Below are 25416 nucleotides of genomic sequence, written 5' to 3'. Positions count from 1 at the left end.
AGCATGTAGCTGTTTCCTCTTTAGTTCAGGAACAAAGAAGAAGGAAAGGCTGCTGGTGGTGGTGGTAAGTGAGGCAGTGGGAATGATAGTTGTGTGGTTATCGGTGATCCAGGTAGCTAGACTTGCTGTGTAACAATGTTTTCAGGCTATATTAAAGTATTTGAACACCCACCCGCAGATTCTTTAAGCAGAGTTCTGCTTTTTAAATTATAACACCTAAATCTAGTTTGCTTTTGCCTCTAGCTCCGCTATAATCATGTTTGACAGGGTACAATAAAATGAGGTAGAAGCATTTTTGCAAAAGTTTACACTTATTCACAAGGATTTGAAATTAAAATTAAGTGTTATTCATTCCAATGCTAGGGCTACCCAATCTCCTGTACTCTTAAATGTCAAATTCCAGTCAATTTAGGAGACTTTGAATTTAAGAAGTTACTACTCCCTTTAGCAGCAGTTAATATGCCTGGTATCTCACTATGTCATCTTGCTACAAGTACCACTGTGCCATCAGTCTTTGAACAGTTGTAGCTGTGGGAATTTAAGTTCATCAGGCTTTCAGCATTTCAGGCAGCTGGAAGCTCCTGGCTGGTGTCTGTTCAGGCAGACTGGTTAAATAAAAAAATCATTTGCCAAATGCCCTTCACCTGAGCATAGCTGTGGGCAGGCTGAACACTGATTAGGACAGGTGGGCATTTCATTGCTCTAGTGAAGTTGGTTAATTCACATCAGTTGGCTGATTTGCTGCTGTTGATCTTCAGAAGAGCCAAGTAGATCCTGGTCTACAGTCTAGATCTAATCATAGGGGAAAGCTGCACAGGATGGATATCCGTGCTGGAGGAAAAGGTATAGGTGTATGTGTGGCAAACATAGGGAAAAAACCTATATATTCTAAAACAAATACTTGGGGTTTTTTTGCACTGTTTTTGTTTAAAGAAAAAGAAAGAAAAAAAAAAGGTTTGATGTGAGGGTTTTCAGTGGCAGTTAGTTAACCTGTCACTGTTGGCTTTCAGTGGTAGTGCAAACAACAAGCTACTTGTAAGTGCAGAAAAAGGCTAATATGTCTTTTTCCTGGACCATGGAGTTGTCCTGCGCCTGACAAGCTGGACGGCTTGTGGAATAAAAGAAAGGGTAGAGCTGAGGAAATAGGGAGAAGATGGTTATTTGGGAAGCTCAGCAGATTCCTTGGAGTAATTGCAGGGGAAAATCTTAAAATTCTAAAAGTGGCTTCAGAGAGCCTCTTTTCCACAAAATATGATTTTAATAGTGCACAGCAGCTTTTTCTGCAAGTGTTGATGTCCTGCTCTTCTGTCTTAATGTGCAGCCTGTATGGCAACTTATTTTTCTTTGTTGACCATGTCTTAACAGAGACTTAAACGTCTGGTTCCAACAATGCTGAGTATGCCATACTTTTGCAAAAGAAATGGTCCTCTCAACATAAAACAAGGAGTCAAAATAGTTTTGGCTCTATCACAGGTGGCCTGTATGGTCAGATAAAACTCTTATATCCTTTATAATTCCCCTCACGAATGGGAAAAGAAATGTTTATCTGTTCAAGTAAAATTAAGAAATTTTTGGAAATTTGCATGGTGGTCTAAAGAACAGAAATAGTGGTATTGCCATAACATTGCAAGTCCTTGAACGATAAAGATGTATGGATGTTGCATTTATTTCTGCAGGTGTTGTGTAGACATTACTTTGGACTACCTGGTGTGAGGAGTAATTTTTCTAGCTATTGTAGCACAGAACTCGGCATAGGATGACAAGGCTACCTCTAAATCTGGGTAAATATGGTCCTTACAGATTAAATAGCTGCTGACAATTAAGAGCAGAGAAGCCTACAAGCATGGAGCTTTCCTGATTAGCTGGGAAATACCCTAAAAATTATTTTGGAATGGGGAAGATAGATGAGGATTCTTGCTGATCTGTCTTTGCACCATTTGGGCTGTGTGAAAAGAAGACACTGAAGACAAAAGCAAAATAAGGCTGCCATCACCTGTCTGTAGCAGCAGATATTGCTGCTTCTAACAGGGTAGCTTCTCATGATATATTCCGAGGAGATAGGAGATAACAGCTCTTCTGTTTGGTTTCCTCTTATGTACTTAGTGTGTACTGCTACAAAAAGTCAACCTTAATCCATATGTGTTAGGTCCACTATTTGTTTCTTAATTGTCTCTGCTGGACAATTAAGTCTGAATGCCAGGAAAATATTTGAAAATTTTACCTTTACAGTCTCTTATAAAAATCAGTTGCTGACTTTAGAAATACGCTATTTGTCAGAATTTTTTTTTCATTTTGCATATTGATAAAAAACCCATGGAGAATGACTACCAGCAGAGTTGGTACGTCTTATTACTTTGGAATCCAGTAAGATTAATGGTTGCTGCACCTCTGTTGTGGGAAGTCTTATAACCAAAATAATTAGTATTTCAGTACTTAACTGCTCTTCTTGGGATCTGCTAACTCACTCATGTATATTCTATAATAATTGAAAGTTAGAATGTGACACAGGTGTTCAGTATGGGAGTATCACTGGGATTTTCAGAAGTGCCTAATTTATTCAGAAGCTGTTTGGAAATTTTTGAAAATATGAAACAGATGCTTAAACTTTATGAAATGTAAGTCACGTATTCTCTTCTCCAAAGGTGTGGGGGAGATCTGACCGAAGGATGCTGGTTGTACTTTGTCAGTGGAACTAGACTTACAGATGAGTATGGGTTCTCTGAATGACAGGCAAGAGGCACCTGGTGACACTTCTAAATAAATGTAAAAAGGTCATCCATATAAATATTTTGGCCTTTGAATGTCTATTGAGAAAAGTTGAAGTCTTCACAGAAAAGAAATATGTTTTCTGATACTAGTCCTTCAGTGATATCTTTAATCTAAAATTTAGTCTAAGAAAGTCAACGATTAATATTGTATTGATTTGGTACTTCGTTTTTTTGATCAGTTCTTTGGCTTAAAATACAGCCACATCAATACATGCTAAGCTATAACCTAAGTATAATGTGGAGAGGATGGTTTTTATCAAGACGTGGAAAATCCATGTTCTGTAATCAAATCTTTTTATGGGAAGCATTACAGTCTTGGATTTGGAATGACCTGAATGTTAGTGCTTATTTCCACTTTGAGCTTTATTTCCGGTTTTCAGGCTTCATCCCAAGCTGTAGTGATGCGAAGGTAAAAAGATAACAGACCATCTTTGTTTTCCAGACTGTTGAGAGACTGGATGATAGGCCTATGAATTTATTTTCCTTCTTGCTCTCTGTTTTTGCAGGGTCTAAATCACAAAACTGCTTGTGGAACACCATTATCGGTGGGCTGACCGGCAACCTCAAGGAGAGGCCAAAGCCGACCATCATCAATGACCCTAGACCTCCTGAAGAAATCTTAGCAGATGAACTACCACCAGTAGACAGTCCTGAGGCGTTGGTGAAAACATCTTTCAGGTCTGACAGATATGTGTTTACTTTGTTTATCCTTGAAAGGATATCTTTTTAAGATTAAGTCTGCAGTGTGGGTTTGGTGGGAGAATCGATACTGAAGGATTCAGCAATGATGCATATCTTTGTACTGAATAAGAATGAAAAAAGAGGTCCATAAATAATACTGCCTGGACTCGTCTTTCACTTCTCAGACCTCATTAGCCTTCTTAAAAGATCGTGGACTAGACAGATATAAATTCTGTAACTAGTCAAAATGGTCAACAAAGAGCTCATTATATGAAGATGTCTTTGAAGGTTGGTATTGTTTGATTTGAAAGTGGTTTAGTGATCAAGACTTGCACTTTAGGTCAGATGATGTGCTTTATTGATGCAAGGGAGAGCTAAACCTTTTTCTGTTGATGTAATGTCTTGAGAACTGTCTAGCATTAATTTGTTTTGTCAAGGAGAAGGATTCTGGCCAGGGGCTTGCAAGCAAGTGATTGCTGCTGTTGTAAAGTGTGTGATCTATCTATTGCTGGGTTTTCCTGTCTTTTATTTAATCATGTGGACGTACAGTTGTCAGATATTTCTTGGAGGCATGTTTTCTGAAAATAATTTTCTCAAAATGAGGTAAAATAGACAAGTCGTGTGCATGCAGTGGATCTTTGACCAAAATGTGAAAATTGGTGTGCCCAGCAAAAGCGAAGTGAGTGGCAGAATTGACTTTTTTCCCAAGTGTTTTCTGAGCTTTTTTTTTTTTTGTTGAAAAACTATGCTCTACTTTTCTTTTATATTAAACGCACATGTGTGCAAGCATAAAATGGTTTTTGCTTTGGATAAATTTCTCTGACTACAGTGATTTTGATTATACCTCAGTCTGTCAAACTTATTTCAGTCTTCATATAATCATTATTTTGAAAGTACTTATTTAAGTCATTATATTAGGTAGTAATTTCGGATATCTTGTTTATACTGCTTGACATTTAAAAACATATTACCATAAAGTGAGTTTATGTCAGTCTATATAAATAAATCCTGTAATTCCACAGTGCATTTTCATTCTTTAATCTTTCCATTGAAATGATTCAGGACAAGTGTTTCAGAACCTGGGTCCTCCTTTTATGATGACCCGTGGCATTTAACGGCTTTTAAATACTTTGTGTCTCTGATATTTAAAGTCTATAATTTCAAGAGATCTAACTCTTTTTCAGCTTTCACTTCTCATAACAAATTCTGGGTAGCAGCAATCCTTACATTGCCGTTGTCAAGATAATTTCAACCATTTTATATGACAAAATAATGTCACAGCGTTTCAAATGTCATGATTTCATTATGTGGGTAGGGTTGACTCTTGGAAGAAGTGAGCTTGTATATAGCATAATAAGGACTGATGAGTTGGAAAATGTAATTTAGCAAAATAGCTTCGCTAATGCAGTTTAAATGGCTTTATAAATATTACAGAACCTTTGTATTTCAGCAGTATAGAAATTACTGTACAATGTGGCATTTTGGGGGGCTTTTATAGATGGAAATCCAAACAAATTGTTGTTACAAAATAAATTGTAACTGTCTAGTTTTATGAAGAAAGGAAGACCCATGTGTGTTTAAGAGCTATGCAGAGGAGTGGAAGATAAGAGAGTACGTTGCAATTACTGTCCAAAGACATGAGAAAACAAAAAAACTGCGGTGTTTTTACTCATTTTGGGCTCTTGTTGATATTATGGTGCAAACTGGGGCTTAGGAGGCAGTAGCATCTTTTGTACGATGGGTTGCATGTTTGATTCGTCAGGGTCTTCTGTGGGTAGTGATCTTCAAGTGCTTCCTTGACAGAGTTTGGCTGGTGTCTGAGTGCCAGTGATTGCCTGCCAAACATGGGCTTTCCTTGTTTCTTGTTTACTAGGTACTAGTGGAAGATCTTGCTACCCTGTTGCCCTTTGGGGAATGAAATGGGGCTCTACAAGTTGTCCAGTCCAGCATGTCTTAACTAGGAACCTGGTGGGTGAATCTCAGGGGGTGTGTGGGGCAATGTCGGGCTTGTACGAACTGATTTTACAGAGAAAAGAACCAGGCCTTGCTTTCAAATGTGACTGTTAGAAACCGTAAAATGCAGCGACTCCCTTACTACTTCTGATTCACTGCTGTTAGAACAGTGTATGGCAATACTATCCCTTTCATGCATAGTTAAAAAGAAAATGTCTCTCCAGTGTCAAATGAGTCACACTTCCTTGTGATTGCATATCTTTTTATGTGAATACACATAAGCAGCATGAAATCCCAGTTGCCATCTCTTGTATTAGATCTTGTTTTCTACTGTGCAGTACTTATTGTTCTGTAGCTTGGAAAATTAGGAAGAGCTCTATATTTGATTTTGTTCAACATCTAGATATGAGCTTGAAACGCATTTAAACGTAAAAGGAGGAATGTGATTATTTCATTCATTTCAGTTGTACTTTTCCTGCAGTAGTAATCCATCTTTAAGATGTAAAGCAAAAACCAGATGAAACCAACCCCCTCCCTATACCCCAAATAAGTATAGTACGTGATCTCTCCATAATTAAAGTGTTCTGATTGTCTTGATTTTCTTATACAATTTTTTTACTGTCTCTTTTCTGAAGATACCAAGAACAAGCACAAGATTGGTCTAAACAAGGTTCAATTCTAAAGAGAGAATTGAAAGAGTTGGTAGTATCTTATTTGCAGTATTGCACTGAGTGAGCAATTAAGTAATTTTGTGTCTTGACTAGTTATACTACTGGAGTGCTTAGAATATGGATTTTAAAATCCATTCTCGCTGGGATTTAGCCTATTTGTCTAGTAAAGGCAGGGGAGGCCCCAATTTGAATCACATTTGAAAATGCAGTGGAATATGGAGAATGGCAGATTGTCCCCTTTTGACAAGGAAAAGAAATATAATTAGACACATAGAAGTGATTATCTTGGCCCACACTTTATGCAACAAATCTGATATATCCACTATATTTCACAGTCTGATATATCCACTATCTTGCACAAAGTTCACAGCTGCAGAAGCTGCAATCACTTTCTTTTTTAATAGCTGTGCATGTATCGGCATCCGTGCATGTACAATCGTTGGCAGTGGCTGTGGATTGGTGCCCAGGAATATTAGGTGGTGGGCGTATGGCCTTGTCAGGGCTGCGTGATCTGGATGTTGGCTGGAGATGTCAGTGGTTGCCGACACTGAAGTTCTGTAACACAGAAACTCTCTTCCCAGCTCTGCTTTTTAATCTGCTAGGTCCCTGTAATGAGCAGCGGTGCTATCCGTATTGGTAAGAATTAACAGTGGTAATTAATGAGGTCTTAAGGAGACTGTGTAATAACTTTACAGCCTGCTTTAGCTTCTGTGTGCTGCTCCCTGGCAGCACTACCCAAGCAGGAATTTTGATAATGCCGGGCTGGCACCCACCAGGGGGAGCAGAGAAACAAGAGAGAGGTTTGGGTGCTGTTCTCCAAATACCACCTAGAAGTTTGTGGAAGCACTTCATATTGGCGGATACAAGAGAAACTGCTGCATTTGTCCCCAAACTGCCGCCTGGAGTGAACCAAGTCACCAGGGTGGCACTGCTCCAGCTGAAAATTTGATGTGTCCAAGACATATTAGTTTCTCCCAGACTCATTTGGTTTTGATGTGTGGGAGAGATGGAACATTATTTTGAGTCTAGAGACCTGGAACGCTCTACTGGGGTGTATGACTCTGGTGGTGCTTATGGGATGTAATGGCCGTGTGGATCTTGTGGCAAAAGAGATCCCATGGTACAAGGTGACTGGGACATCCAGGGAAGAATGGAGATGCTCATCTGAGACAAAATGTTCAGTGCAACCTCCCATCCTGGTCCAGGGCCTGTGTGACAGCTAAAGTTGGGCTGCAATTGTGGAGTAGTCCAGCTGGCTCTATCTAGCATGTGGGGTCTTGGGGCGTGGGTGTTTCTAAAGTGATAAATCAGGGTAGCAGGCAGCCGAACAGTCAGCAGATGAGGCAAAGACCCTCCATCCTGTACCAGACAAGCCTTACTGGATACCTAAGCAGCTATGCTGAACTAGGAAGTAATATATATCATCTGTTACCAAGGCCATATGTCCTGGGAACCAGAAAGGCAGATTCAGTTCCTTCAAGGTCAGAGTGTTTTTAAGCTCCAGGTGTGCATGGGTTCTTAATTTCTGTCACCTTTCAAAAATATTTCCAGCTTTTAGCTTGAGACTGGTAACACCCCTGCTTACCTTAATAGCTGCTTTTCCTATGTCAGCTGCAAAGTTTATCTTTCCAGGGACAGTTTGCTTTGCATTCCTTATCTGCTTCTGTTCTGCTTTGGGAGTCTTAAATCACGCTGGCAGCTAATCTTCTTGTATTTCTGGTTCGGTCGTGAGTAATGTAAAAACTCTTGCTCATGCCAGCTAGTGGCCACTTGTTCTACAGGGTAGAGGTGATACTGCAGCGCTCCAAATGCGAAAACTTCAGTCACAGCACCACGTGCTGGGTATCAGCCCACGAGCCTCAGTCGTGTGGGTCAGGGTGGCATCAATGGGAATAAGGGGTATGAGCCTTCCTTCCCTTTACTTTGCCTGAGTCATAGCAAGAGCCCACCTCCAGTCACATGGCGGAGAGGGACCTGCAGGACTCCTCCTTTACCACCTCTCAAGTTCTGACACTCACTGGGCAGCACCAAAGCTCGGCTGTAGCTACTTAAGCTAGTATGCGAGGTCTGAAAATCAGAGAGGGAGGTGATGCTGTGCGGGAAAGCCATGACCATGACCACAGAAGAACAGTAGTTGAGAGCTAGTCATGGAGTAGAATAAAGCCTGCCCGCCTGCCTTCCCCCCCAGGGCTCAGTATTTCTTAATTGCCTTTTTTAATTTGGATTTTCCTCTTGTTTTTTTAAAAACTACACACAAAAACTTGCACTAACTTGTTTAAAAAAAAAAAAAAGAAAAAACTGACTGTGCAAGGCTGGAAACATGAAAGACACTTTCTCATTCGTTTTTATACCCATCCAGAGCAGATCCAGGTCTCACTAAACATTAAAATGTAAGCAGTCTCTCTGAAAACCACCCTTCTCAATTCAGACTAATTATAAGGCACTTTACTTGCATTAAACTTAAATTCATCTATGTTCTATTAAACCCTGTTGCTTATTCCTGTTATTTATTGGTACTCATTACATGAATAAGCAGTGAAAAGTGTTCTGTACATTAAGGAAATGGGTCCCACATAATTCATCTCTCTTCTCTCTTCTTTTAATTGTGCCTCCCTTCTAGGTGCATATTATACTTTGTGAGAGCTGTGCACTCATTTCTTGGTAGATTGAGATTTATGAGTCAGAGGGGGAATGATCAGAGGAGAAAGATTTATACCAGTTACTGTTCAAAGGCTGCGTTCTCTCTCTTTTCACGTATATCCACATGGGTCTGAGAGGAAGGTGTTTTTTTCAGGCAGTTGAAAGAGAAATGGGCTTCTCTCTCTTTTTTTTTTTTTTTAATATATCACAGTCGTCTTGTTCTTCATATGATAGATGTATTATTGACGACAACCAAAGCCAGCGATTCTGTCCCTGTAAATACCAGACACATCAAAAGACCCAAGTTGAGAAATTCAGATGGACTGCGGGTGTTCTAACAGAGCTGCGCCTCTGAAAGGCAGGGAACAAATCCACTTCCAAAATGGGAACGAGGGTTTGAGCTGAAGCTCCATGGATAAACAAAGTCCTGGTAGTAAAGAAGTCCTGCTTTGAGGACTGACCAATGCCTGTCCTTGACCACACTTCCCTGCCTGACGTATGTCACCTGAATCTTGTACCATAATAAACTCTGAGCATTTGTTTTGCAGCTGTGCGAGGCTTTGTAAGCATACAGATCACCCCCAGTCCTTGACATGGACTATGCTAGCCTCCACCACACACAGAGGGTGGACATATTTTTAAATCCAGACATGGTATACCTGTACAACCATGTGAGTCTCAAATGTCTGTGCGGCACTCATGTGGGTATACAAGGCTGTTCCAGGGGCCGTGATTAATTGCTTGACTTATTGAACTTGGAGATTTACGGAAGAAACTGTATATGGGCAGGGAGCTGTATATAGGAAAATACATGAATTTAAGCATAGTCTTTATCCTGATAAGGAAGTGTTTAATAATGCACTATTTGGTTATCTCCACCATGAGAGACTAATAGCCTCTACATACTAATACCAGACTGGGATGCCTTGCAATTCCTGTTGACGTAATTTTTAGCCTAGTTTCCTAAGGAAAACTGGCTATCCTTTTCCTAAGGAAATTGCTGTATATGTCTCAGTCAGCCTTCCCATTAACTTCTTAAACATAGCTGAACTTGATCAATAGCTTAACAGAATGGTAGACATCTCAATGGTACTTAGTTCCTACCTATTTTGTGAAAACTGATGGTAGGATAAAAAAGGGTCCCACTGAAGGAATGGATAGGAGAGAGAAAAGCTGACCAGTGCTAACATGCTCTCTAGCTAATTAGCAGATGTGTAGCTGTGAACCAGGCACCACGTGTGACCACGCAAGCAGGCAGGGCAATATTTGGAGGAGAAGCCCAAGGAGAGCAGAGCGGCAGGAGACACAGCAGGTCGCAGAATGTGTGGCTATGGGGAAGGTAGGAAAGATGTAAAGCATGAGTGTGTAAGAAACCAGTCATAGCTTGTGCTGCAGCTTTGAGTACTATATTGACACTAATGAAAGGTATTATTGTCACTACAATTACGCTAGATATCATGCCTAATCACTCTGGTGGAGTGGACCACATACCTTATTCTGGTAGATTAAGTGAATTATATGCCATGACCGCCTCCCCTCCTGCCATGTGGTTACACCCAGTGTGGTCTTTCTGTGCACACGCAGAGGTCCAGGGTTTCCTGATGTGAACCGACTCTCATCGGGTGTCATGGGGAGGAGCAGCTGGGCTTTCAGGCGAAATAGCACTGGAAGGGGGCTGGTGGCCACCTGGCCTATTCCTCCAGCCTGTGGTCTGCACTTGAAGGGCACTTGGGAGGAGGGGATGCGGGCTCTGGAACAGATTTATGTCCTGGCAGTCTGTGCATGTCCTGTGGGCCATAAGTTGCTCATCCAGTTACTAAATTAAGACTGTCACGGTATATATTTCATTCCCAATGAGAAAATGGGATAGTGGCTTTCTTACTCTTGGCAATCAGAGAGAGTGTGATGAGCTGAGATAAAAGTCTTTGACTAATCAATTGCTGAAGTTTTATCTTGAGTTCTTTAATTTGCGTAAGCAAGAAACATTAAAAAGGCGCTCAAAGGAAATTCCTATACAGTTTCATCTGCTTTTAAATAGCTGGCTGATGGCAATGAAGTTAAGTGGTATGTTATACTGTGATGTTTTCCTAAAGGATGTGGTAAAACATCCTCCAGATCCGATCCAATCCAATCAGGGACAGATTTGGTTTGGTTTTGAGATCACAAAACCTGCAGGTAAGAGTTCAGGAATATTTTGAAGTGAATAACAACAATACCAATCATGAAATTACCCAAAATAATCTTAAGGCTGATGGATAAGAGCTTAATCTTCACTAATGTCCTGCATTTCTTCTTAATGTGAAGAGCTTTGAAGGAGGAGGAAAAAGGGATACTTAGCTGCAGTTAATTGAGTATGACAATCAGATCTGGAGAGAAAACTGTATTCTGTCTTGGGAAAATACTAGCCATTTATGCATTGAAATACAAATTTGAGATTTTTTTTTCCTAAATGAAACCCAAGAGAGAATCTACATTAAACATTTACCTGGGACACATTGGAAATCCCCATACCTGTTGCAGATGTCACCAATCCAATGGATTGAATTGTTGATTCCCACGGGAATGCTATTAATACTAGGCTACAGGTTGCTCAGAGTCACCTGTTTGCACCCCCTGCTCTGTGTGTCTCTCTTTTAAATCTGTGGCTTCTGATGAAGGTTTTGTCCAGTTTGCCTCCCCATGCAAAATGATTTTTGGTAACTGCCGTATTTTGCTGGAAATTCTTTTGCCAGGAATTTGCAGCCCAGCCTACCAGTGACTTTGCAGACATATAGCAACATCTAGGTAAGTAAAGCTGCTGCGAACTGTCAACACCCCTTACCCACATAACTTGCTAATGGCTGTTCTTTATCTGGTTTTTGCATGTTAAGCTGCCTGCTGGCAATTTCTAGAAACTATTGTATGTAATGGAAAGGTCTTATTTGGAAATTATCACACTATCCATCTGAGTACTCAGCACTTGCTCTTGTCAGAGCCACGGTGTCTGTAGTTTGCAGATTGGGACATTTATTTTTAGTTCCAATAATTTTTGGATCTGAATCTACTGAAGTGTTCACAGCAAGACTGCTAAAACTATCATGTGTTACTTGGTTTCCATCTGAACTTTAAAAATTGATCTAAACTTTATAAATTGACTCAGGTTGTTTTGAAACCAGGCCTATAGTCTAAATTTGCTGTCAGTGCTGCTCTTACTCTGGCAAAAAGCAATCTCCTATCTTCTTTTGGTGAAAGGGCCTTCATCTTGAGGTGTGGAAATTGACCCAGGAATATGGGCTTTGGGTCCCCATTTGTGCCCAGTGATTTCTTCTGTTATATATGTACCTTTGATCTGTCTTCTCTTCCATTTGAGCACTTACAGTTCCTTGTCAGAGCAAATTTTCTTTCAGCTCAGCTGAAAAAGGACCAGACCTGAAGTTCTGTTTCTTTTAAATAACAGCTACTGAAGAGCGTTTATGGTAAAAAGGAAAACTATCAGAAGCTTATTTTCCTTCCTCCTAAATGATGTGTGTGAGCATCGCTTAGATCAGTCAGTGTGAGCATCTGTAGTTGCAGTTTCGAAGACAAAGATAACATTTCTATTCCCACTACTTAGAACCTCAAGGTTGATTTTTGTCCTATAATTGTCACCAATAGTGTCTGCTCCTGAATAAAAAAGATGCTTGTTATCCTACTGGCTTCTTGTAGCAGTTATAATTAAGTCTGCCCTAATTCCGAACAGTGTTATTCATAATAAAGTAATATGCAGATTCATCCTGAAGATGAGATGTTGAGAAAATTGAATTCCTCTTATGGCACTGTACCTCCTTCTGAGGGCTTCTTCACTTCCTAAATTGTTTTAAAGTTGCTCATAATATAATTATCTGCCATGTCAGCAGTACTTCAGTAAAAGAATTTACAGAGTGTAGTAGTGTAAATACAGTGGGCCAAACTTTCTGTAAATTGGCATAAAACTCAGTTGACTTCCATGGAGTTATACTGAGTTACTGCAGCTGAGTATGTGGCTTGATATTTCAAAACAGTGCTTGTACGCTGAAATCTGCATATTTGTTGATTAATGTTATAAGTCTGATAAACTTGGCAGAGTGTTTTTGCTGAATCATGAGCGATGCTATCGAATAATATGTTCATCAAAGTGGCCTGGGCTAGGTACAGCAAATTCCCATCTGAAGAATGCCCACTGGCTTTCACAAAAACTCTGTGAAGCTTGCAGACTTTGAATCAGTACAGCCTTTAACTGTTTACCTTTTTTCTCCACTGCTTTAATGCTGATTCTAATGTTGCCAAGGCACTTTCTGGGCATCTGAGGATGGTGTTGGCAAGCCGTGACCTGAAATGTAGGTTTTCTTTCTGTTGCTTGGGCTTTACATATTTGCTCATTGCATTGGTTCTCAGGAAAAAAAAAAAAAAGTACTTGGTGCTTTGTCACTTTATAATTCAATATATAATATAAATATCAGCTCTTGTGCTAGTAAAACCGCCCTAATTTCTTACAAAAATTACTCATTGCTATCAACAGAATAGCTCCTTAGTTTTGTGATGCAGCAGAGTATCAGCCGTATTACTCTCTTTTTTTAAACTCGTTTCATTTTTTTCTGAATTAAAGTGAGGTTAAACTCATATTTGTGATATTCAGTATGTCATTCTTTTTGAAGCAGTTGTACAATAATTAATGAAAAGTTTATAATAGCACAAATTGATTCAATGTATTTTACAAAGATCAATTTTTTTTCCCAGCATGGCTCTGTTATGGCTTATACAACTATGACTTACGCTGTTTAACATTAATGACCTGCATGATGGGGCACAGTGCACCCTCAGCAAGTTTGTAGACTAAAAAAACCCAAAAAACCAGAGGCAGTGGTTGGTAGACCAGATGGGTGTGCTGCCATCCAGAGGGACCTCCACAGGCTGGAGCATCGGGCTGACGGGAATCTCATGCAGTTCAACAAGGGGAAGTACAAAGTCCGGCACCATGGCGGGGAACAACCCCGTGCACCAGTACACGCTGGGGGCTGACTGACTGCAAAGCAGCTTTGCTGAGAAGAACCTTGGGGTCCTGGTGGACAACAACTTAGACCATGAGCCAGCAATGTGGACAATAGCATCCTGGTTGCCATTAGGAAGAGTGTCACCAGCAGGTAGGCTTCCCCTCTGCTCAGCACTGGTGAGGCCACATGTGGAGTGCTGGGTCCAATTCTGGAGTACAAGAGAGACAGGGGCATGCTGGCAAGCGTCCAGCAAAGGACCATGAAGATGTTTAAGAGGCTGGAACATCTGACATAGAAGGGGAGGCCAGGGGACTGTTCAGCCTGGAGGAGAGAAGGCTTGGGGGGAGCTTATCAATATAAATACCTGATGGGAGGGAAAGCACAAGATGGGACCAGACTCTTCTCAGTAGCACCCAGTGACAGGACAAGAGGCAGAGGGCAAAAAATGAAATACAGGAAATATCATTAAAACATAATAAAAAGTTTGTTTGTTTGTTTTACTGTGAGGGTGATCAGACACTGGCGCAGATTGTCCAGAGAGGTTGTGGAGTCTCCATCCTTGGAGTCCCAGGCAACCTGCTGTAGGTGACACTGCTTAGAGCAAGGGAGTCGGGACTAGATGATTTCCGGAAGCCCCCTCCAGCCTCAGCGTTTCCGTGATTCTGTGGTGCGAACAGTGAAGCTGAATTATCACCCTGTGAGTAAAATCCTAGTGTCTGATCTGCATTGCGGATCTGTTATCTGCATTGCAGATTTTTGTTACATCGTCTGCACACATCTGCTGCATGGAACTCCCCGTGACGTCAGTACAAAGTAGAGGTCTGCAGTGCAGATTCACGACTGGGATTTTTCTCTGGAGATTTTCCCCATCTGTGTTTGAGACCAGAATAACGTTTTACCTTTTTTCCTATGTAAACTGAGTATTTTGTGAATTGAGTCTTCCATAGAAGATTCAATGTTTACTAAAGTTTATTAAAATGCAAGCTTCATCTCCCAGTCATCAAAAGAAAGTGGCACTGAGTTCACAGCTCATATAGATGATAGGAAAGAAGAAACTCATGTAACGCGATACTAATACAGATCCTCAAACGTAATTTAAATTTGTCTGAATGAGTTTTCTCTAAGAAGGGAGGGCAAGTGCAAATAACAGAGGCAACTTCCATAAAGAACTGGTGAAAACTTTTTCATCAGTTCGTCATGAGTTGGGTAATGGTATTAGTGAGATTATTTGTAACCTTAGAAATCATCGGTTCATTTCCAAGGTCAGCCTAACACTTTGATCTGTCTTGAATTGAAGCCTGGTAACAGAGGTTACAGCTTGTTGCTTCTGCCAAAGCATTTCTGGGGGTCCTGCTGAGCTTTCTCTAGGTCTTGAAAAATATTGCTTAAATATTTATCTTCACAGAGATACTAGACTAAGGTGTCATCTATTTTTAACCAGTGCTCCCTACTAATGTTGACTTCAATAGAGAAGTAGGCCTAAAATACTACGTAGGAAATTTTCTAATGTATTTCCTCTGGCACTAAGATAAGACCAAGTGAAAGAAAAGCAAATAAGCCTATTCTCTCATTAACCTTTCAGTTGCTGAATCTGTGTGTCTATTGATGTGCAAAATGTCATTATAATTCTTTTTGTCTTGTCAAAGGTAAAGTCATCTTAATGACACTCATCTCTCACCAGACACTGTATTGGGAACTACCTGTTAAATACTTTCAGTAGCTGGCTTCTAAAATTGTCTCTTTTTTTGTTTTGTTCTGTTGGCCCAGGCATGGCCTCAGACGTGGCACCAGATTCTCTGCCAGTGCTATCCATGCAGTTTTATTAGAGTGCCTGACTTTAGCAGAGCTGTACCAGTATATGCCTAAGGCAACTAAGATGTCGCAAGCTGAATGACATTAGCTAATTGAATGCAATTCAGATGGAGAGAAAGGTAATCAATCAACCATTCCTCTGTTTTTCTTCTGAGTCTCTTCATACTTCTGTGGGAATTTCAGGGAACCTGGTGATAGAAACAAAGCACCAAAAGGTAACTTCAGTCAAAAATCCAGACAGGTAGCGTGACAACGACCATCTCTGTCTTTTTTTGGAACAAGAGATATTTTCTGGGGCGAGAGTGGAAGAAACAGGCTTACTATGTGACCACATTGAGATAAACACTGGCTTTGTTGAACTCTGAGGCAAAATGCTGGCTTTTAAGGGCCAAGTATGTGCAATTTTCAGAGCATGCCCCCATAGTTGTTGCTCTGGCTAGACAACTGCATCCACATCCACACTGTTTGACATCCCCAGCACAGAAAGGCTGAGTGCTGCAAGGGATACTTGCTATTCCACAGCACCTGACTATGGTCTGCCTGGTCCTGGCGAGCATTTGTGCCATACCTGACTTCTCTGTAACCTTGCAGACCCCAGGGCCACCTCACTGCTACCTTTATAAGTGGCTCTGCCCACTGTCCTCCTTGGCTGTTCTCTAATGACCATGAAGGGATTATTTTTCACTGTGATGTTACTAGCAAGACAGGAAAGGCAGGAGGGGTTCAGCTGTTTTGTGGGGGACTTGGGGCAGCCAGAGCTGCAGGTAAGAGAGCTGAGGTGACCTGAGGTAACCTCCTCGTGGTCATGGATAGCCAGCTGGTTCACATGCAGGGGTCTAGCTCCTGTGCCAGTTGCATGTTGTGAGTGGGGTTTTTTTGTTGTGTGGGGTTTTTTTGGTTGTGTTTTTTTTTTTTTTTTGTGATTCTTACTGAACCAAGGCCTGTCATCTCACGCTGTTTCTGGCAGAGTGACACTAGCATCCTTTGGTAGGTCTGGATTTGCAGGACTTAGCTATGGGCTGAATGATCTGGCAGAAAGTTTGGAATAGCTCCAGGTCTGGGTTGGGCTGCCCAGTCCAGAAGGAGAGGGTGGTCATCATCCTCTGTCTGCACCAAACTCACGTTACCCTGTGGCCTTCCTAGCTTGGCACCAGCCTGTTCCTGTAGCCACCATCAATGTCAGAGTTGTTGGAGCGTGCAGGTGTGTGAAACCACAGCCATCTGGCTTGTCCTCAGCTTAGCAATGAAACTAACAGTTGCTTTCTGACAGAAAGCCATACTTGGCTGGGCTGGGAATCTCCATAGGATCCCTGTTGTGTGGCATCTACTGGAGGATGGTGTCCATTTGTGTGACACTTATTTTCCTGGGATGACTGCCATAAACATTTCACTTATGCTAGTGTCACTGATTAAGTCCACGATTTCTGCCTGTTTTAGGGCTTTCCAACTTGTAAGCAGTCAAGTCCCAGGTGTTAGTTTAGTCTTGTGAAGCCCAGTGGCAGTTACCTGATCATAAACATCCTTTTTTGGTGTCCGTGTTGGGATGACATCCTGACTGGTTACTGTGTGGCATTGTTGCATCTAGTTTTCTGGGTCACACTGGCTATAGCATCATGCTGACCTGGCCATGTAAATACAGTGTTTTGGTGCTATGCCTCTTCTCCAGGTGTACATCGACTAGTGATGCCTCAGGCGGCTTGAATCCAGAAGATGCATCCAAGCTACATATGAGTGCAGACTGGAAAGTGTATCAAAAGTGTAATATTTTCAAAGCATTACTGCTTGTTGAACAAAGGCTGCTGCCTTGCTGCAGCCTAGGCAGTGTGGACATATGGCCAACTTAGCCTGCAAAGTGGCTTTGTCAAGATAGTCTCAATATAACCAATGGAGATGTTAGAGAGGATCGCTGAGTTCATTTTATATGCATTTCCTGAAATTTCTTCTTCTCAGCTTTACTTTTCTTGCTCATATATTCTTAAAATAAAACTCTTCTTTAAGAAAAAAAAAAAAATTCTGGCTCTATAGTTTCCAGGCAGCATGGACTATGAAATGAAATAACCTAACTCTGTATTTAGAAGCATGCAAGTAAGTGTCTTGTAGCTAAACTTATTATAAAAGTACAGCTAATTGAAAGTAGTATGTTAACACTGAGAATAATGCTGTACTTGTTTCCCATTTCACAAGGTAGAAAATATACTTCAGTTAAATGAAATTGCAATGCAAATCATTATTATTTTGTTGTATTTCAGAGGAAGAAATTAAATACTGGAAATTTCTTAGATGATTTAGGAACTTTTTTCTATAGTGGGTGTTCTTTCAACTTTAAAACATTTTCCTCAGATTTTTTGATGCCTCTAAAAATAATAATAATGTAGGAGATTAGCAACATTAGATAAACAATTGCCAATTAAATCAATCTCACTGTTAAAACACAATATGAAAATGCACACTGCAAAGCAGCATGAAAAAAATGCATAGAAAAATGTTAATGCATGATTTTCAGAATAATTTGCTTTGTGGTTTTTACATCCCTGTTTAGTGGTTTGTCATAATCCTCACCAAACAGTAATGTAAGGAACCAGCTTTGCAAAGGACCTTCCTTACAACAGTCTCCTCGGGATACCTGGACAGCAAAAGGGATACCTGTCACAGTTTGTGACAGCAAAAACGGGAATGCCGTGGAAAGGAAAATGAGGAATGAGAGCGGATGGGTAGTGTTCTGTGTGTGTGCATGCATAGGCGGGGAGAGCTCTGGGCCATTTCACGAATGTCAGACCAGGATCCTGCTCAGAGATGCTGGTGATCCTCCAGGATAACTCACCCCCGGATTGTCTTCCCTCTTCAAGTGCTCTCTCTGTGAGAAGCCTAGAAAAGGTGGCATATCTTGGAAAAGTAGAGGGTGTGGTACCAAGTACCTGCTTTTTTCACTCTGATAGGAGAAGAGTTGTGGCCTGTCACAGACTTAAGCCTGCTTTCCTCTCTAGTGTCAGCAAGTGGAAATTTTGCTCCTTTCAGGGCAATATCATAGGTTGACACCTATGAACACACTGCAGCAACTCAGCCAGGTGGGAAGCCTGAAAACATAGCAAGAGACAAAACTTAGCTGCTAGAAGCAGCATTAGAAACTGGCAGTGAAAGTTGTCGTGAACAGGTCCAGTGAGGAACCAGATATGTTGTGCTCAACTCTGAGGAGATGGAAAAACCACAGCTGAATATTAAGCTAAAAAGGAGGGGGGGGAGAAGAGAGAGAGAGAGAAAAAAAAAAAAAAGCAGCGTAGTTTGGAGGAAAGCACATATTTTTTACTCTCATGTAGAATATAGGAACTTGGTTTCACATGTTTTATTGTTGTCATTACCATTTTGATGCGAGTGTGTTCATGCTGCTGCAGGAGAATCACAATTAAAACTGATGACGGTGTCAGGGTAGCGCCCATGGTGGGAGGCAGCGCATTCCCATGTCTCCGTGTTGGCTTGCAGAGCCTCGCTCCTCACTGAGGGAGGTGGGCTGCCACGCTCCTCTGAGCACGGAGGCGGGTGATTTCGATGCTGAAGGTCATGCCCAGCTCCTCTTTCATGTGCCACATGTCTCTGACTAGTTGATGAGTGTAGCTGCACATTATGTATATGCAACGGGAGATAAGAGGACTTTTTTGCCGTGGCTCTACAAAAGCTGTGGACAAGAGGACTCAATGACAGAGGAGTGATAGCTCTGATAAGCCAGACCTCTATGCAGTGTCTAATTTTAGTGTTTATCTGACCAGTGGGTAACTGGAAGTGTTGTCAAATGACAGATGAAACCCTGAAAACATGCACAGTGACCATCCTTTTATCATGAGTTGCAAGTAACCATTGGGATAGGGATCTAAGAGGTCTGTTTTTGTTCTCCTGTTGTTCAGTTCAAGAGTGAAATCAGGAATAACTCTAAGTGAGAGTCAAATGGACTCCAAGCCTGTAGATGAAAATAAATTCAGGGACAGAGATTCTGACCTTGTCTATCCAAAAAAATAGCAATGATCTAGAGATCAGTTTATTAACTTAGTACTTGCATCTATTTAATTGAATTCAGTAACTGATGTGTGCTGCGTTCCCTTTCTAGCATGCCTGCGTGGAAGAAGATGTTATCACGCTGGTTCAGGCACTCATGCAGCAGGAGGAAATCAGGAATACAATGTTGTTGTTTTCTTGCTTCACTTCCTATAGACGAACATCTGAAGTAAGGCATAGGAGCATCTTTCCAGACCGTCATTCTCTGTATTTCCCTTTCTTCAGCCTGTTTCCATTGTACTTTAATTTTGTGCAGAAGTGATGGCTTGCCCATGACACCTGACTGATGGTCGTTCTCTCATTTGGCCCTTGTCACCACAGGAGCAGGCTTATTGTGATCGCTTTACTCACCACGTTAGGCTATCAACTAGCATTTGTTGATCATTTATGTGCTTGCAGATTTGCAGCTGTCATTCTTTCCATTTGCCCCTGTTCTCTTTTTTTAAAGCTTCTGGCACAGGATGCAGCCCTTGCTATACTTTAAGTAATCCTCTCTGAACCCTTCCCAAAATTCATCATGGATATTATTCAAGAAAGCAGAGAAAGGGTCAGCGAACAACACTGAGACAGAAAGAATTAAGCCCTGTCAGTTTACATCTAATGGATGGCATTTTTTTTGGTTCAGAATTAAATACCTGAACCTTTTCTTATTTTAATTATTGGAAATAGTTTTGCTGTAGCCCAAACAATCTGAATTTATTGTTCTCAGGCAAGAGAGGAGCCCTGTTGGTAGGAGAATTGTGTGGGTGGTGTAACACATCCAGCCTCCAGCTCACCTTCCCATTATTCAGATGCCAGAATCTGTGATCAGTTGTGAAACACAAATACAGGCAACTTGCTGTATACGTTTTTGTGGCACTTGCAAGATACGTACTGCTATGTATTACCCTATTATATTTTGCCACCAGTATGACATTGCTGCTGAGCTGACTCATTCTTGTGGAGAGTGAAGTCAGATATGTAAAAAGTTAATTATTTGGCATGTGCTTGACTTATTACACTGACTTTTTATGATGTTGTGAGTCAAATTCAGAGTGTTTGTCCTCATCTTCAGTGATCTGGACTTGGATGTTGTTCAAGCTACAAATGAAGGCTGTGGTCAACAGCCTTCTGAACAGTGGAGCTTTTTCTACAAGTGTACAAGTCTGTACAGAAAATGGAAATAATTTTAGCTTTCAAGATTTTTCTGCATTTTAATGGAAGTTTACAATTCCGAACGAAAATCTGTGTGCAAACAGTTGAAATCTAAGAGTGACTCCTAGGCAAACAATAACAAGGGTAAGTTTGACAGAAACTGGTCCAAATTAATGCAAACATTTGGACTAGTTAGCACAATTTTTTTTTTTACGAACTTCAGGAGATCTTCTTGGCCTCATTAAGGTATCTTTCAAAGTTTTCAGCTCCTGCAGCAGAAAGTTTCTGTAGTCATCCTGAGACCTTTCAAGCATGGGATGCTCGGCTGAGCAATATTAATTGAGGAGTTCTCGGAGTCCGCTATTAATAGACGTGTACTAATAAGGTGATCCAGGAGAATTTAATATTATATGAGGTTGGGGGGCGGGGGGGGGAATGAGGTACAGGAGGGGAAAATATTCCTCAGATGAATCATTCTGATTTAGATAAATGGTTCTCATTCCACCTATCAAAATGCATAGTATGCGGATTAAATATTCAGAACGAGTAACTGCGAAGTAATGGACAAAACATGACATCCACCTGCTGCGTCATTTCTACCTCTTAATGAACAGTAAATGATGTTGCTGCTTTGCCATGCTGGGTGTATTTAGCTACAGAAATGGGGAGATGGCAATAGAGAGCTGTGATGAGGCTGTGGTAGGTTCCCGTTTTTAACAAAGGCTGCCAAATGTCAGTGTATAATTTGTGATTGTTTCAATAACGGCTGCTTTTAGATTGAATAGAGGGGAAACAGGTATGTCACGACTGGCAGATTTATACCTAAAATCCTCTGCTTTTAAGAATGTAAGTGAAATTTGAGAACAAGTAATTCTTAAACCATATTTTACTCTGCCCACTGTAAGTTAGGAATAAGTAGATGTGTATCAGACTGATAAAAGAGAAGTCAGATCCTGTTATCTTATTTTACTGAATGGTAAAATGAACCTAATCTGTAGCATCTACCTTGGTTCTTCTAGAGACAATATAGCTCTCCCTTTTCTCATCTGCATCAAGATGTTGCATTTTTTTTTCCTTGATGGCAATTTTGATGCCGAATTGACAGCTTAAGAAAATTTCTCCTCTAAGCAAATTAACTGCAGTTTGCCAAGAGCAGGACTGAGGTTTGTGTGGGAAACCATCTTAATTGTTGTTCATTGCTGATTTTGTTTGGTGTCAGAGATCTTTGCTGTGCTGGAGGTCTCAGTTTCAGGGCAGAGTGACAATTAGAGCAGTCAAAAATTCCCTCCTTCTTTTGAGGTTCTCTGCATGTTGATGCAGCCCTCCAAACGTTTTCCAGAGGCAGACAGCCACATAATTAGCTGGAAAAGCAGTAAGGTAACCTTCAGGGTGCTTTCTGTGTTGCTTGTGTTCTCATATCTCTGAAAAGGGATTTGATTGTGGGGAAAAGGAAGTGGACTAGAAGCAGAGAGTATGTGTAATTTTTGTATAGCTTGTTTCAGTACCACAGTTCTATAACTGGACACGATGGTGTGTCAAAGCCAGGGCAGATAAAATGTTAGTATATAAACTTGTCTTTACTTCATATACAAATAAGCTAGTTGTTTTTAATACACTAACACAGCTAATGTTGATGAATGATAAAACTTTGTAGCACGGAGGCAGCAGTGTTTTGGGATTACCATATTGCCCAGTGGATATCTGCAAGTGCTGCAAAAGAAAAAAAAAAAAAAAAAACACAACACAGAGAAAAGGTAGGATGTGACTGATGCGCGGTTATCCCAACGTGATGCAGAGCAAGGGCAGACTGTGACTTCCGTGTCCAGAAGGACTGTTTATTAAGGAGAAAATGTATGATTTTTTTTGTGTATCCTTCATGTGTCTTGGGTTACATGCTTTGCATGCTCACAACAGTGTGGTTCCTCTGGGAACGTCCACCCAAGGAGAAGTGATGTGGGTGTGCAGAGCTCTGAGGTGTCCTGGGAGTTGTGGAGTGGTAGGGCTGCAAGGTAGCAGGAGCATTTCTTTATTCCAGCATGATGCAGAGGCTACATTTCAGAAACATAATACCAAATTATAGGTCTTTGTGGGTAGCAAGGCATCTGCACCAAGTAGTATGAAAAATCTGCCCCTTGTCCTTTCAGGCAATAGTGGGGCGGGAGGAACAGATCTCCATGACCGTACCTGCTCTGTCGGCTTTCCTTGTGGGCAATGAAGGGATGTGCCTTGGCATTTTTTAAATCAACGTTTTCTACTTGTGTGTCTTTCCATCCACCCTGAATTTTCAGTCATGTTAAAGCATCTTTTTAACTTCCCTGGTAATGTAAAGGATTTTACATTGGCACATATTGCATTGTACCCACCTCAGGAACATTGTGTTTGGTGAAAGAGTGAAAGACCTGTGATGTAAGCGAGCATCAGACTGGAGGATTTACAGGTGAGGGATGTTTTGGAGTTGCACATACAACTGGACTGCTATAAAACTTAGAGATGTTTTAAAACTGAAAAAAACTTAAAGTCTGAAATCAGATGTTTGATTTGAGCGGGCCCATGTTTGGAGATGGAAATATTGAGTACAGTGTAAAACAGTTGGAATTACAGAAATGAAGGATCTCACCCAACTGGCTTACCAGTGATATTGATGTAAGGATAAAAATAAAAGAAGTTGCAAATTAACCTATTAGCACTTCGTTGTACGTGTGAAGTAGACAAATCACTGATCTACCTGTGCTGATTCACATTTCTCTGCTATTCATGTACAAAACCTCACACTCTCCAGAGTGTGCAGAAGATGGTCAGCCTTTCAAGCCATATCACAGTATAATCTTTGTATTAATCACAGAGCAATAACTTGAAATAACATTCTGGGTAGGTGAAAGCAGTATTAGAATCTAATATTTCTGTTGTCATCCTCCCCTCTGGAAATAAACTAAAAATACAAGGTGTGTTGCAGTGAAGTGTATACCCTGTTGAGTGTTGTTTTCTCACATTGAGATATGTTTCTTCAGCTATGAAATAAATAACCTATCATTTGAAATGAACACAGGCATATGTATTATGTAATCTGAGATATGCAGTTACAGGACAGTAAGTTCTGTGCTGGTGGAGAGCAGTATAATGATAGTATACAGGAGATTTTTCCAATAGCTCAGCTAACTGTGACTAAAAAACTTGCTTCCAACAATTAAAATCTGAGATTCAGGAGAAAAAAAGCCATCAGTACGGTGTGAAGTATTTTCAACACTAAATTGTGTGCATGTGTTTTTGCTTTGGAGGCAGGGCTACAAACCATGCAAAAACACGCAAGCAAACTTGAAGAGCTCTTGGCATTTACTAAGTTCTGACAACTTCTTCTGGAAAAACAAACAAAAAAAACCCCAATCAAGCCAAAACACACCCTAAAGGGCAATTCACTTTGTGTTTGTCAAGTACAAGTGGAGGACTGTTAAGTACTTGGCTCAAAAGAAGAGTTCTCTTAGCTGCAGATTTGAAAACAGTTAATAAAAGCAGCAGTTCCTGCTCTTGAAGAGAGCACTGTCCAGTTCCAGAAGGTAAATCCTCTTCCCTTTTCTCCCTTCTCACTCAGTAAATTCACTGTATCACGTAAATCTTAGTCCTGTGTTTGTCTACGCTGTGGATAGAGGATGCAGCATCCATCTTGGAGGCACCAAATGAGACTGATGTTTTACCCACCTCATTAGCCTTTGCACAGGCATTGTCTCACAAATGCCAGATTCTGTATGTGCAGGTACCTGTGGGAATCGTGTGCATACCTACGGGTTGACCAGTTGATGTTGACAATGAGACAGTATTCAAAGAAAGCTGTAATGAAAACGGCTCTGATAAGATGAGTTGCTTCAGATGAACATGCATACATGAACAAGTGAGTGAATATTGATAAGCAATACAGGTGATTAAGAAAGTGTATAACAAAGGTCTCTGTATGTATAGAATTTCTTGCACGTGGTGCACGTTAGGCACCTATACATTGGGTAATTTTAGCAGAGCTTGAGCTAAAGCAGACTATTTTTTTTTTTTAAACACTAAGATTTATTTTTGTTAATACATCTGCCAAGATTTTGATTAATTTTAGAAGTTATGATCTCTAAATTGCATAGTTTTTCAATCTAAAGAGAACAAGCTTAATCTATGACTATTTACCTTCAGCAGGCTGGTAATACTTTCTACATCAGATTTTGTGGTATCCAATTTAATTATGGAACAGCTGTGATGTAGGCTGTGTAACATCTTGACTTAAAATCAGTTTTACATAAACAGGACAACTTTAGGAATACTGATGCTGATACATAGAACATATCAATGATGTTTTGCTAACTGAAGGGGACATGCAAGAGCATGCTGTGAAATATCATTCACAAGGCTATTTCTAAGTGTGAAATAGTGCTGTACTCGGTGAGCAGCCTCAAGTAGTATCTGTGGGTCTCGTCAGAGGCAAAGAGGCAAAGATGTACGATATGTGTAAAAGCGATGAAATCTTACCCCAGGTAGTTATAAATAATAGGGATGTTTGGTTAGTTGGTGTAAACGGTGAATATTGGCAAACATAACTGCAATACTGTTTCTTGGGAAATGGAGAATGAAAATAGCTCTGCTGCTATTTCGTTGCAACTTTCTTTGACCTGTGAATCAGCCTTTTGAGCAACAAGACAGCTCTGGAGTAGATTATTGGAATTAAGCTTTTTCCGTTTTTTCCCTGGTCCTGTT

General features: G+C 40.7%; 1 protein-coding gene across 1 annotated transcript in view; it reads left to right on the top strand.

Moving 5' to 3' along the window:
* PDE1C (phosphodiesterase 1C) overlaps nt 1-25416 on the top strand; it is a 268202-nt gene that overhangs the window by 2891 nt on the left and 239895 nt on the right. The window contains exon 2 of the mRNA XM_075143038.1: nt 3275-3446. The gene's annotated coding sequence lies outside the window, so the exon portion shown is untranslated. The remainder of the gene's footprint in view (nt 1-3274; nt 3447-25416) is intronic.

The sequence above is a fragment of the Calonectris borealis genome, chromosome 2, assembly GCF_964195595.1.
Source record: "Calonectris borealis chromosome 2, bCalBor7.hap1.2, whole genome shotgun sequence".
NCBI lineage: Eukaryota > Metazoa > Chordata > Aves > Procellariiformes > Procellariidae > Calonectris > Calonectris borealis.
The sequence above is the reverse complement of the archived record's forward strand: the minus strand, read 5'-3'. Positions and strand labels throughout refer to the sequence as shown.